Source organism: Rhagoletis pomonella, unplaced genomic scaffold (assembly GCF_013731165.1).
Source record: "Rhagoletis pomonella isolate Grant_MI unplaced genomic scaffold, Rhpom_1.0 Rhpom_scaffold_00008, whole genome shotgun sequence".
Classification (NCBI taxonomy): domain Eukaryota; kingdom Metazoa; phylum Arthropoda; class Insecta; order Diptera; family Tephritidae; genus Rhagoletis; species Rhagoletis pomonella.
This window is the reverse complement of record NW_023458562.1, coordinates 9092405-9107964: the sequence shown is the minus strand read 5'-3', so window position 1 is coordinate 9107964 and position 15560 is coordinate 9092405. Positions and strand designations below refer to the sequence as shown.

General features: G+C 36.7%; 1 protein-coding gene across 2 annotated transcripts in view; it reads right to left on the bottom strand.

The window, feature by feature from the left end:
* The window catches only part of LOC118744143, a 363604-nt gene that overhangs the window by 272441 nt on the left and 75603 nt on the right, over positions 1-15560 (bottom strand). The window lies entirely within an intron of this gene.

Below are 15560 nucleotides of genomic sequence, written 5' to 3'. Positions count from 1 at the left end.
ATAAAATAAAAATTTTAGAATCTTATCTGAACATGAGAATTTCCACTTATCAAACGGTCGTTTTAAAAAGAGATTTGAAAATGTTCATTTTAAAAACTAAAATATACATTTTAGAATATGAATTGAGGATGTTTTTTTCTCAAAACTAAAATAAATATTGTAGGTGCAAAACCTGGGTCAAAACGTTTTTAAAAATAAAACGTTCCATACAAATTTGGAAACGTAAATTTCTCTGTGTAGTAGGAAATATATTATAGGCTCTTATTATACCCAACGAATTTTTCAAATCGCTTTCAACCGTTACTGTATATTGAACAAATTTAAGCCTTTAAGACATTACGACGTCTAACACGAATTGTGAATCCCCTAAATATGCATTAAATTACGCATCAAAATTTGTAATTTCAGTGTTCGAATTATATCAGAAACAATCGCACCCGATATAGAAAACTGTAATAGTCGTGGCATCGTGAAATAATCAGCTGGCATAAAGACACTAAATATTTTTAAAATATGTTCACTTAAATTTTATTAACCTACATGTAAAATTTTTGCGAAGTGTTTCTTGAATTTAATGTAAAATTTAAACATTTTTAATATAAAATATTAACAATTTTAAAAGGTATATGTTAATACAAGTGATATATATAATCCCAAATTTATGATATAAAATACTCTCTATCAAAAAACTTAATTTGGGTAACACCGCTTCGAATTTACAATTGAGCAATTGTCAAAAATCTGCCTTTTTATCAAAAAGTTGCTTACCAGGGTGTTTTTGAACTAATGATTGGTACTGAATTAAAGAATGCACACACATAAAAGATTACAGCCTTTTCAATACTCACTCAGTGTTAAACCTTTTTTTGATTTGGCATTGGTGTTTTCAATCTTGCTATGAATATATGGATGTGTGAATTCATAGCTGCTTTGAGCGAATGGAAAATTTAAAAATTATAAACCTCGATCATAAGCGAGGAATAAGTAATGAAAACTGAAAAGAAAAAAAATTGTTGATTTAAAATTGAAAATGATTTCACACTTACACAGCTCTAATTTGCCTTTACACGATATGTTGGCATTTCCATATGTAAAAAGTGGCATGTACACATGCATGGGGCTGAGAACGAAATCGTGTGCGGTTAAACGCTTTAGCTCGCAGTTGGACTTCGATGTTTTCGTGATTGTTGAAACGTGGTTAAACAATGATTTTTTTGACTCCGAATTTTTTGACCCAAATCTGTTCGTTGTCTTTCGTAAGGATAGAGATTCCATCAAAACGAGTCGCTCAAGGGGGGGTGTCTTGATTGCGGTGCAACGCAAGTATCGCGCTTCGTTAATTACATTGGATAACGAAGATACCCTACTCGACCAGCTGTGTGTTAGTGTAAGTGGCTCTAATCTTACTGATAAATTATTTATAGTTGCCTCATATATTCCTCCAAATAGTGTTGATAGTCTCTGCAGAGCTCACTCAGATAATATTGTATCATTAGTTACTGGAAAATTAGGTGATAATCATATTTGTATTTTAAAGGTTTTTAATCTTAGCAACCTTAATTGGTCGCAAAGTTACTGTAATTCGGGTCTTACACCTACTAATCTCTCAACTATTTGTGAATCTTATTTTATTGATAATATTTTAAGCCTTAACTTGCTGCAAATTAACACATTTAAAAACAAGCTCGATAGATTGTTGGATCTAATCTTTGTTAGTGACAATATAAATTTTAATCTGTCTAAATGTTGCTCTCCCGTCACGTCCTCGGATATGCATCATGTTCGTGTTCCTTTGGTTCTTAATGTAGAATTTTATGAGTTCACCTCTGGAACTTTAGTAGATAAAATTGCCTTCAACTTTAAACGGTGTGATTTTGCAAGCCTGGATAGTTTATTTGCCGAGTTTAGTTGGGAAGAGCAGCTTTCAGGCACTGATGTCGCCGAGTGCTATGATTCTTTCAGGTCAGTGGTGTATAATACATGCTTACTCAATATTCCTACTATTAAAAGTAAGCCCTATAAACTCCCCTGGTATACTAAAAGGCTAAAAAAAGTTAAAAACCTTAGAAACAAATATTTTAAGAAGTTTAGATTAACTAATAACCAAGTTTTCTATGAAAAATATCGCCAATATCTGAAGAAATTTAACTGTTTGGATAAATTCTTGTATAGAAACTATATTCTTAGGTTCGACATCAATATTAAGTCTGATCCGAAGGCCTTCTGGAACTTCGTCAAGTCGAAAAAAGCGTGTTCCACAATTCCATCATCAGTCGTCTTCAGCGGAAAATCTGCATGTTCTCCACATGATGCTGCAAACCTCTTTGCTGATTTTTTTAAATCTAATTTTATTTCAGATGACGATTTTTCTATCAATAACCAAACATTGAATCCGAATTCCGCACTCTGTTTTGGTTCGGTTGCACTTACTTCTGATGATATCTTAAAAGGAATTTCGAAGCTCAAAAACTCATCGCAAACGCACTTTGATGGTCTCTCGGATCCTTTATTCAAAAGTTGTCCCGCTCTGGTACTTCCGTTGAAAATGATCTTCAATAAATCTTTGTATTTTGGGAAATTCATTGATGCCTGGAAACTGGCTTCACTAACCCCTATATTTAAAAATTGCAACAAGAATGATGTTAGCAATTATAGACCTCTCGAAACTCACAAATGTATCTAAGCTCTTTGCAATTGTCGTCAAAGATAAAATGTATTTCTCAGTTAAGAGTTTAATTAGCCAAAATCAACATGGGTTTGTAGCGGGTCGTTCCACTGTTACAAATCTGGCAGTCTTTAGCGAATATTGCATCTCAGCATTTTCAAGTTGATTGCATCTACACCGACTTTTCGAAAGCCTTCGACAAAGTTTCGCACATGGTGTTGATTGGCAAACTCGCATGCCTTGGCTTCCACTCAACCTTTCTGCAATGGCTCAAGTCATCTTGTATCGACGGCGGTGTGTTGTAACTGTGGATAACGCGCAATCAGAACCTTTTTTCGTTACTTCCGGAGTTCCACAAGGTAGTGTTCTAGGTCCCTTGCTTTTTATATTATTTATAAATGACATCGGTTCTTGCTTTTCTCTTGCTAATTTTTTTTTTATATGCAGAAGACTTGAAGATTTATTCAACTGTTCAGAATTCTCCTGACATGAAAAAGCTCCAATCCGAGTTGGATAACTTTTATTTGTGGTGCTTAAGATTTCATCTTTCATTAAATATTAACAAATGCTTTTACGTATCATTTTCAAAATCGCGAAATTTATTAATAACTCGGTATAGTTTATCTGAGTGTAGTCTGCAGTCAGTTAACGAAATCAAGGACCTTGGTGTTATCTTTGACAGCAAATTTTCATTTAGCAGCCATATTAATTTTATTATATCGAAAGCATATGCTATGCTTGGCTTTGTGCGGCGGAATAGCACTGAATTTTCCGATCCGTACACTTTAAAACTGCTATATACCTCTTTCGTACGTTCTCACCTGGAGTATGCAGCAATAATCTGGCGTCCGTTCCACCAGTTCCATATCAATAGGATTGAACGCGTTCAGAAAGTGTTTCTCAAATTTGCCTTACGATCACTACGCTTTTCTGAGCTCATGCCCTCATATAATGCGCGCTTATCGCTGCTCAATCTAAAATCGTTAGATAAAAGGTCAACATTTCTCTAACTTTCATTTTTTGCATTATCCAAGGATCTTGTGACTGTCCGCAGCTTTTGGGTAGAATAAATTTTAATGTACCGAGGAGGTATCTGCGTGCTTCCCTGCCTTTTTATGCTGAAAATTTCAGAACGAATTATGCCCGTAATGCACCCATTGGCCGTGCAATTTGCGAATTTAACCAGATCTCAACTTCTATCGACCTTGATTTTTCTCTACCTAAGTCAATTTTTATCAATATTCTTAATTTGATGCCCTAGTTTAAGCTTGATTGTTAAATAGTCTGTAAGAAATTATGCTTTCATAGACTGATTGTTAAATAAATAAATAAATAAATAAATAAATACATATCGTGTAAGAACATCTTAAGTAGCTTTTTTCTAAAATTTGACACTCTCACCTAGGGATGTTCCGATACAAGTAAATACGAGTACGTACTCGATACTTTTGTTTCGATACCAACTACTTTCTTTACTCGAATCATTGTTTCGATTCATACTTGGTATCGAAAGAAAAGTACTTTATCGAATCGATTTGAGCAAGTGCCATATCTTGTCAGTGTCGTTTTTATGAAAAATAATTGCTTTAAGCAATGACATCGCCAAAACCTAAAGTATGGATATATTTTTACAAAATTACTGATACCACAGCAAAGTGCAAGCAATGCTTTAAAACCGTAAAGTTTTGTGGGAACCTTTCAAAGGTTGAAATTGCTGTCTATTCTGCGCTGGTAACATAAATTGTGTAACCGGTAATTAAAGTGTCTGTCAATTTTTAAACCTTTTTCGCATTATGTGCGCTCTTGTAACCGGTAAATTTGGTTACCATCTCATGAGCTGGTAACAAAATATTGCATATTGGAATATGCAATACAAGAATTTCCACAAATCTTCATAGCTGAATTGCTGAATATTTCCAACGTACCTAGAATCGCGGTGACAAGAAGTTGTAACATTTTTTGGTAATACAATTTTCCGGTCACAAAATCTTCGGTATCGTAATAACAGAATAGACCTGTTAGTAATGAATAAATATACATATCGTTACTAATGACGAAATATAAATATCGACACCTTAGTGGAAGAACGATCTATCTCGGCAGCCAGTTCGAAAACGCCCTATCTCAGAAAACTTTTCAAGAACGCCCTATTTCAGAATTTGGTTCAAAAACGTCCTATCTCAACTGAAAATACATATATTGAAAAAATGTTGAGATAGGGCGTTTTTGAACCGAATTATAAAATAGGATGTTCTTGTAAAGTTTTCAGATATTTGGCATTTTTCAATCAATTTCTGAAATAGGCCGTTTTTGAAAAGTCTTCTGAGTTAGGGAGTTTTCGAACTGGCTGCCGGGATAGGTCGGTCTCCCACTCACTGTATTGTAAATACAATATAAATTGCTATTTATTTTTCGTTCATATCCAACAAAATAATACAAATAAAAAAAATAAAAGTGTTTAAAGTCATGTGTCGCTATGCATCGTTATTTTTCGGATCGGATTTTGCGTGAAAAACGCATAACGCAAAAGGTATGCCACAAAAAAACGCCGGAAAATCACTTTCACTTTTTTGCATATAAAAGGATGAAAGATTATCGATATAAGTAGGTATCGATACTTTCGGTTTACTCATACAAGTAGTATCGAAATAACGATTTGAGTAAACTCATTTAAGTAGGTATCGATAATTTGATGGTATCGGAACGTCCGTACTCACACCCACAGGGATGGTTTATGGAAGCAGGAGAAAAGGGGAAGAATTCAATCACACTTCCTAAAATGGGAGCTAAATTCCATAAAAAGATGTGAATGGTGGTATTTTATAGTGAATGGTGGTATTTTAAAACAAAAACGAATTTGATTTAATTATTTAATTTAAACAACCTTATTTACATTGAATACAACCCCTGATTGTTATTAAAAATAAATATTTCTATGTATATACCAAACTTGCGTACGTCAGACGGCGCATAACTCGAAAATGGATGGTCCGCTTTGAGCTGTTTTTTGTTGTATTTGTTTGACGCATGATGGATATGAAGAAGCTATTTGTTTGTGGAAAGCTTATGCAATATTTATTTAAAAAATTATGACAAATAAAAAAATTTGGAGCTTACATTTCTTTCGCGGTTAGGGATCGATTGCTTCGAATATGGTAATTCGAGTTCTTTGATGTCGCACTTTTAATGTATTGGGGAGATAATGCCACAGGCAGAATATTAAACATTGGCTTACGCAGCCGCAATTGGCGATTCGTGGCGGACAAACTCAGGAAGAATATAAAGAACACGCAGCTACTGAACGACTGAGACAGGGAACGTGGTCTACATCGTCAAATGGGAAGTGCCATAAGTGTGCAATTACATCGCGCCATTGACTAAACCGAGCTGTCGTGTGACGATTGGGCCTATGGATACGGTTTGGCAATATTATATTGCGTCAAAGTCTCATTCGGTGACACCATTAGAACCATTGGGCGCTTTACTTTACAGCGACTTGGCAGAATCAAGAGGTCTCTACCAGAGTTGTGAAAAATGCATTAAATTTTTTAATGCATAGCATTTTAATGTAAATGCAAAAAACTAATGCATTAATTTTTGATATGTAATGTAAATGAAAACTTCAATGCATTAATTTCGAAGAAATAATGCTAATGATTTTTTTTTTTGTATTAACATTAAAATGTTAAATGAATGCTATTGCAATAATTTATTGCATTAAAATTATAACAAGCATTAAAAACCCATTAAATAATTTTATTTTGAAGTAAAAATTCTTTGCTGACGTTGAGGGTAGCATTTTAAGGTCAAAAAAGATAGTGACGGACGTTAAGGCTGGCTTTCACTATGTCAAGTTCAATTGCATTTGTCGTTAAATAGGTAAAAACACATTGTCTAATGGAACTAAAAAACGGTTTATTGATTGATTTAGATCAGAGTAGGTCCTCAGTCGTGTACATGCGCTGCCAAATTGGCAAATCGGTATTCATCAAAAATCATCATAAAAATCTACAAAAGCGCTTGCATGCACATTGGCTTTTATTTTCATAAAACATCTAACAATGTTTAGAAGAATTTTTCTACAAATACAAATAATATAATGAAGCTGAAAAAACTACCAGTAAGTATTCCAAGTCCTTCCAAAAAAAGGTTATTATACAACCAAAAGTTACAACCAAAAAGGAGTTATTATATTTCATTAGAAAAAAAATTTTATGGTTTTTAATAATGCAAACGAGCAAAAGTATTAAACATTTTAGTGCATTAAAATTTTTCAAGTAGCATTAGCTTGGATAATTTATTGAAAAAACAATTTCATTAGCATTACATTTTTCAGAATTAATGCATTGAAGTTTTCATTTGCATTATATTTCAAAAATTAATGCATTAATTTTTTACATTAACATTATTGCTTTAAATACTATTAATTCATTGAAAAATTAATGCATTTTTCACAACTCTGGTCTCTACGAATATCGACACATATATTTCGGCATTTAAGAGAATTTCGTCTCTTTAACCTACATTGAATTTCTGTAGTCCAACGATTCTTATCCATTTTGTCTAGTTATCGCCAGCGAATGAAGAACAAAAATTTCTTCAAATTTAAAAGGTAAAAATTTCACTTCTAAAAATTTAAAAATGTTCTTAAAACTTGCAAAGAAATTTGGAAAAGAAATATCACTGTTTTTGTTTTCGGGAGTAGGGTGGGAGTGTCATTGAAAAAATTAGAGCGAGAGAAAGTTTTTCTTACAAAACCTTTCATTGTGGAATCATGTTTCGTACCTTTAATTTTTTGAATTTGTAGCCAACTATCTGGCGATTTTGCCCACTCCTTCCACTGCGTTTCAGCATTTGAATTTACTAAATATATAAGACACATTTAAGCACGAATCACAGTCCCCAGTCATACATTTAACACTAGTATTTACATTACAACAATTTCATGCAATAATTGAGAAGAAGATTTGAGAGAGGAATTCCAAGTATCTTCCAAAGCAACGACCAGAAAACCAATATTGGCACGGTGAATACAAACACATACATTGTGTGGCATTTCAAACTGAAATCTTAATTCGTAAAGTTTGCTCTTCCGTATTTCTTCTGGATTATTTTGTTTGAAAACCTCAAACACTTCAGATGCAGTCATAACTAAATGTTTATTAGCAATCGTGGTTATGGCGTTTTCGGCATTTTTAATACGAAGTACATTTTTTAACCGACTTCCAAAAAAGGAGGAGGTTATCAGTTCGTCGGAATATATATATATATATATTTTTTTTTTTTATGTATGTTACCGCATAACTTTGGACCACGTCAACCGATTTCGAAAGGGCATCAGAAAGGTAGTGTATGAGAGGTGGTCCCATACTAATCTGGTTAAGATCCGATCGGTTGATCATGAGATATATATATATATATTTTTTTTTTATATGAGAGTTGAAGCCGTTTTTTTTTGCTAAAAATTACTTGTTCGATTAGGTGTTTAACCAGTTGAACATCTTTTTCGGGTAGAGTATCGGATCTTTTGCTTAGGTTCGATAGTGACTTTTTATTGATGAGTTGCGGCAGACAATTCTCTTTAACCAGCTCCAAAACAACCGCCTGACGTTTGTCGGGGCTTGTAGGTAAAGCTCTATTGGTTTTGTTCACAGCCTTTCCCAGAGTTTTCTTGCACTTGTATGTGCCTAGAGGAGAAATATTCTCACTTCCTTTCTTTGCTTCCTTTTTTATCCCTGCTTCGACGCTGCCGGTTTCGATCAGCTTGCCGCTTCTCCGCTAATTTCCGTTTGTTGTTAAATATAACTTATTTCTTTTTCTGTCTCCGTGCTTTTCCCACTTATTTTTAATTTTTCTGGGTCACTTTTCAAGGTTTCTCTACTCTTCATCTTTCTTGAAGCACTGTCCATCCTGAAGAAATGAATTTCAAAAACTTGTAGACAGATCTGTGTAAGTGTGAAATCATTTTCCATTTTAAATCATCAATTTTTTTCTATTCAGTTTTCATTACTTATTCCTCGCTTAAGATTGAGGTTTATAATATTTAAATATTCCATTCACTCAAAGCAGTTATGAATTCACACATCAAGATATTCATAGCAAGATTGAAAAAACTAATGCCAAATCAAAAAAGGTTTAACACTGAATGAAATGAATGTATAGAAAAGGCTGCAATCTTTTATGTGTGCGCACTCTTTAATTCAGTACCAATCATTCAATATAATTAGTTCAAAGACACCCTGGTAAACAACTTTTTGATAAAAAGGCAGATTTTTGACAATTGCTCAATTGTAAAAATTCGAAGCGGCGCTACCCAATTTAAGTTTTTTGGTAGAGGGGAGTTTATATCATAAGTTTGGGATTATATATCAAACAGTTGTATTAACATTAACGTTTTAAAAATAATTCATATCTTATCTTGAAAATGTTTAAAATTTACATTAGATTCGATAACTACTTCGCATAAGCTTTACATTTCAATTGATAAAATTTTAGTGAAAATATTTTAAAAATCTTAGTGTCCTTAATAAAAGAAAAACAGCTCATCATAAAAATTGTATCGCCGTTCGGCGTTGGCGTAAGACTGTAGGTCCCTCCCATTTGTGTGACAACAAAGGCGCACGCTACAAATCGGAGGAGAAGCTCGGTCACACAATTAGCAAAAGTGTCAGCGCGAAAATAAGATTATTATAAATAAATTTAGTTTCAAACAGGTCGCAACCCTCTTCAAACACCTCAAAAGTATTCCCAATATTATTCAGTTGTATTCACATGAGCCCGTAATTACCATTTTTTACTAGAATTTTCCAGATTTTACCGGAAATCGTACTTGGTTTTCTGGCAACGGAGAGGACAAACCAGAGAGTAAGTAAGGTCATCTCATTGTCAGAAGCTACCAGTTTTAGTCCGAAGATTTTTTGGTGGTAAATTCTGGTAAATGTGTCTAAAGATCAGATGTAGTGTGTTTGACAACCAAATTGCCAACCAAAGAGAAGTGCACTCTGCTAATGCATGTTGAAAAGTAAATAATTACTTATTTGAGTGGATGCTAATGAATTTTGGTTCAATCACAAAACGCCTAAAAAGGTATTAACCGTTATTTTACGTTTAAAAACTTTAATATTTTAACATATTACCACCCTATACCCTACACCCTATATATGCTTGACCGTTGAACTAAATCGTTGTTTATTTGGATAAAATTAAAATATATTTTACTGTTCAATATTGGAGTTGGTGTGAAACAAAAATTAATAATTTATTGTTAGTATGCAAATGAGAACTACAATTATGAGCAAAGGCAGTTGGGCTTGCTGAAGTTTCTAATCTAAGAAGAAAATGTTTTTAAACCAACAAATATTGCGTATGGTAGCATGAAATGTCACAATCTTCTTAGTTGTCAGGTTGTTGATATTGCGACGAAAAAGTGACAATGGAACTACCTCCTTTTTATTACAAGCTTTTATTTAACTTGGTCATCCCGCGGAAATCGCGGAAATTTCGAATCGATTTTAAACTAACTTCCCGACAAGTTAGAGACTTGAAATTTTCAGCATAGTTCCAATCACGATGACAATGCAATTTAATATATAAATGAATTCCCCATATGGTCCAGGGGTCTTGATTCAAAGGCGGTCAAAAAATATTAAGATTTATGGCTAACAGAGCGTAATTTGCCAAAGAACGTAAAACCACTATAAAACTGTTAAAGCTGCCGGCGATAGTGTAGCAAAGCTATTTGTGGAAAATTCTAGATATCAACCTAGTCTAGGTATGAACCTCGTTGTAGGAATTAGAAGACTCCAGATGTCGCCCCGCCAGAAGAAGTTAAATATTGCGCCTAAATATATGCAATGCTACAGCGGAAATGGACGACACGCCATTTCTTTAAATAAAATTTACTGCTGCTATATGTACATATGTATGTTTGTACAAAACGTAAGCAAACAACATTTTGCTTGCCAAGTCTTCTGTTCTCTTTCATTGCAAGTTGAATTATTTTAATATCTATTGCAAAATTTTTTACATAAAATAAAATACCACTTTTTAATATACAACGATTTTATAAATGGACTAAAAATTATAAAATAAAATACTGTAAAAAAAATATTTTTTAAAAACAAGCTTTTTAACCGTACAATCAAAGGAATAAAATGAAGAAGTGTAACAAAAGATTTTTTATCAAGAAAATTTTGTCAAAAATGCACTAAAATGAATAAAATAAAATAAGTTGAGGTCTCGTTAAAGTTACCAAAAGCCATTTAGTGAAAGGAGTTATTCAAACTTTAATGAAAATTACTGACAATTTGTACTAATTTACTTCGTTTTTAAAAAAGCTTGTCGGCGAATTCAGCGTACATGCATAATTGGTTAGGTATGTGTGTATATGTATGTATGCAGATGTTTAAATGCCGGTTTTCTATTCACGCGACAAGCTTTTTTAAAAACCAAGTAAATTAGTACAAATTGTTAGTAATTTTCATTAGAGTTTCAATAACTCCTTTCACTAAATGGCTTTTAGTAACTTTAACGAGACCTTAACTTATTTTATTTTATTAATTTTAGTGCAGTTTTGACAAAATTTTCTTGATAAAAAATCTTTTTACACTTCTTCATTTTATTCCTTTGATTGTACGGTTAAATAAAAGCTTGTTTTTAAAAAATATTTTTTTACATTATTTTATTTTTATTATTATTACCTTCCTTTTATTAACTCGGGATGTAACTATGTAATATTGATGCGCCTAAAAGATGCAGCGATTTCTATTCTCACGTTACATACCTGATGACAGTACGAATGGTAACTATAATTGGGAGGGATTGTTAAAAAAATCCCGAAGTATAAACTACTGAAAATGGCGAAAATTCAGGATCTAAAGATTGAGGAACTCAAGCAGGAGTTGGAGAAACGAAATTTAGCAACCTCCGGAAGAAAAGTGGAGTTGCTATCACGGTTGCGAGAGGCTATGGAAAAGGAAGGCATCGACGTTGACAAATACGACTTCCATCGTGAAGATGACGAGGCATCCTTGAAGGACAAAGACAAGGAAGAGGTTGCTGGTTCATCGAATGATGTGGAGCAGAAATCAGCGAAGCTTGAAGAGCAGGGAAAGGCCCCTTTTGCGTCAACGGCTATAGACGTGAACATGTTATTGGGTGCCATGTCACAGATGTCATCTCAGATGCAAACACAGTTGTCAGATATTTCGTCGCAGCTACAGGCACAGAAGACACACTTATTACAGTAGCTGGAAGTGCAGGATGCAAAAATTACACAACTACAGGAGAATTTGGCTAGAGATAACGAACAAATCAAGGATAGACAGGATAAACTCGAGGCTAAGGTAGAACAGTTGGAAGGTCGCCTCCGAGATTTGCAGATGAATCGTCCAGCTACTTCGACAAGTGCTCCCAAGGTAAAGACTCCATACTTTGACGGCACGATTCCTTTCCAAGTCTTTAAGCTCCAGTTCGAGAAGACAGCTACAACAAATCGTTGGAGCATGGCGGATAAATCCGCTGCTCTGTTCGTGGTATTAAAAGGACCTGCAGCGGAAATCTTGCAGACTATTCCCGACTGTGATAGGAACAATTACGATGCCTTAATGGGTGCAGTGGAAAGACGTTATGGTAACGAGCACAGGAGAAGACAGATTTACCAGATGGAGCTGGAGAATCGCTGCCAGAAATCCAACGAGACTTTACAGGAATTCGCCTCTGAGATTGAAAGGTTGGCTCATTTGGCAATTGGAGACGCATCTGTTGTGCATCTTGAAAGGGTAAAAATCCAGAGGTTCATCAACGGAATGCGGGACATGTATACCAAGCGAGAGACGTACGCGAATCCAAAGGCAACATTTGCTGAAACCATCTCATATACTCAGACACGTGAAACGGCAGCACTCCTAAGTAAACCAGCCTACAAAGCCCATCGAGTGGAAGTGGAAACACCGGACGAGACAAATGAAATACTGAAGAAGCTAATCCAACTGCTGGGCGAGAAAAAGCATGGATCTGGCAAATGTTTTAAATGTGGAAAGCCAGGCGACTTCGCCCGCGATTGCAGTGCAAGTTCCAATGGGCTCAACAATTCAGCAGGACGCAAAGGCAGGGCTGAGGGAGACGAATCCAACTCCAATCAGTCGTAAAACTAAAACGAGCCAGCAGTAAGGGGCATACGCTGGCTCACGCAATTGAAGGCCCCACACTCTCCGTCTCGCGAATTGGCAGAAGAGCGAACAACGTTACTGTTGGTGGATATGTGGATGGACATGAGCGAGTATTAACTGTGGATACGGGTGCATCACATTCCATCATTCGATCTGATTTGGTCACTAAAGAAGTAAGACCATTACCGGGAGCAAGGCTGAGGACTGCAACTGGTGAGGACACCCAAGTTGTAGGAGAGGTAACGTGCAAAGTCGCAATAGGGAATGTGACGGTGTTATACAAGTTCATAGTCGCGGCGATTATGGATGAAGTCATCATTGGATTACACTTTTTATTTGATCAAGGTATTGAGATCGACATGAAGAACAGGATCATGAAGTAAAACAACATGGTAGTGCCCCTTAGGTTTGGGTATGATGGTCCGTACAGCAGCAAGCGAGTGATCCTAGAGGAAAGCGAGCAGATTCCACCGAAGTCAGAAGCAGTTGTGTGGACGAAGATTGATGGAGATTGTGGGTTTTTGAAGCAACACAAAATTCTACACCGGACGTACTTATTGGTAAAACTGGCTAAGACGCAAAAAGATGGACGCATCCCAGTTCGAGTGCTCATGAGTTCAAATCACTAGTCAAACTCCGAAGAGGAACTGCACTGGGGAAATGTCGAGAGGTAGAGGCAGTCTTCAACTGCAAAAAATTACCTGAAAGCGATTCCATTGGCGAGAATGACATCGCGGAAGACATTAATGCATGGACGGAAGCGTTGGAAGAAAAATACCAGCACAAGGCTAAGGAACTTCTCCGCAGATACTCCAACATATTCGACAAGGATGGCGACAAACCAGGCAGGACTAACGTTGTGAAACATCCCATTGATACTGGCGATGCAAGGCCAATCCGTCAAGCTCCTCGGAGTGTTCCACTTGCCAAACGTGAAACTGTTAGCAAAATAATAAAATAAATGAGCGAGAGTGGTGTGATTGAACCATCAGCGTGTCCATGGAGTTCACCGGTATTACTTGTGAAGAAGAAGGATGGTCAAATGCGGATCTGCGTAGACTACCGGAAACTAAACGATGTGACGAAAAAGGACAGCTGTCCTCTTCCCAGGATCGATGACACTCTGGACTCGTTGACTGGAACAAAGTGGTTCTCAACACTCGACCTTAAGAGCGGTTATTGGGCAGTGGAGGTAAGTGACGAGGACAAGGAGAAGACAGCTTTCAGCGTTGGAGACGGTCTGTGGCAATTCACGGTGATACCCTTTGGATTATGCAAGGCTCCTGCCACTTTTGAACGACTTATGGACCATGTGCTCAAAGGACTGCATTGGAAAACATGTTTGGTGTATCTAGACGACATTATCGTACTGGGTAAAAGCTTTGAGGAACACCTGAACAATTTGGAAGAAGTTTTCCAGAAGATAGCTGGCGCTGGTCTGAAGCTAAGTCCTAAAAAGTGCTCACTGTTCAAGAAGGAGGTGAACTACTTGGGACACAAGGTGACAATGGAGGGCGTCTGTATTGCGAAGGAAAATATAGAAGCAGTAAAGGATTGGCCAAGACCTAGAAACCTGCACGAACTACAAAGTTTTCTTGGGCTATGCACCTACTACCGCCGATTTGTTTCGAATTTCGCCAGCGTTGCTAATAGCCTCCACGAGCTCACTAGGAAAAAAAGAGCCTTCGAGTGGAACAAGGAGCAGGAGGAGGCTTTCCAAACTCTGAAGGAACGGCTATATACTGCACCTATGCTAGCGTATCCCGTTCCAGGTGCAACGTTTATTTTGGATACGGATGCTAGTGGCTATGCCATAGGAGGCGTACTGTCGCAGGTAATTGATGGGCAGGAGAAGGTAGTTGCCTACTATAGCCGGTCGATTGGAAAACCAGAGAGGAACTACTGCGTAACTCGGAGAGAACTACTAGCGTTGGTGGAGTGCGTCAAACATTTCCACAAGTACCTCTATGAGCAACGTTTCCGAGTTCGAACGGACCATGCAGCGCTGAAGTGGCTACTACAGTTTAAGAATCCAGAAGGACAGCTAGCTCGGTGGATTGAGAGACTGGAAAGTTATGACTTCGCTATTGAGCCCCGCAAGGGAAGTGTCCACGGTAATGCTGATGCCATGTCCCGCCGACGATGTACCCTGGAATGTAAACACTGCTCAAAAGCTGAGGGCAAAGAGGACATTATAGACGTCCGTGGAAGGAAGAACAGCAACGAAAGTGTCAGCAGGAAGATCCAGATCTGGATTTTGATGCATGGACTGGAGGTGGACAGAAGGCCCACTAAGGAGCAAATTGCAGCGGAAAACCCTATGGCAAAGGCGTACTGGGCACAATGGAACAGCTTAAAATTAATATCTGGCTGTTTGCATAGGGTATGGGAAAGCGAAGTCGGCCAGTGCTCCCGCAACCTGATAGTAGTTCCAAGGGTAAGAATTCCGGAGGTACTCAAGGAATTCCACAATGGTCCTAGTGGAGGGCACCTAGGAATCACGAAGACCCTGGAGAAGGTTAAGCAGAGGTTCTATGGGGTTGGTTGTCGGCAATCGGTCGCAGAGTGGATTGCGCGGAGTGTATTGCAGCTAAAGGGCCGAAATCCAGAACTCATAGCCAGATGAAGCAGTATAACTCAGGTGCACCTTTCGAGCGTATTGCCATGGATGTAGCCGGTCCATTTTCTATCAGCGCACAGGGAAACAAATACGTCCTTGTAGTTAT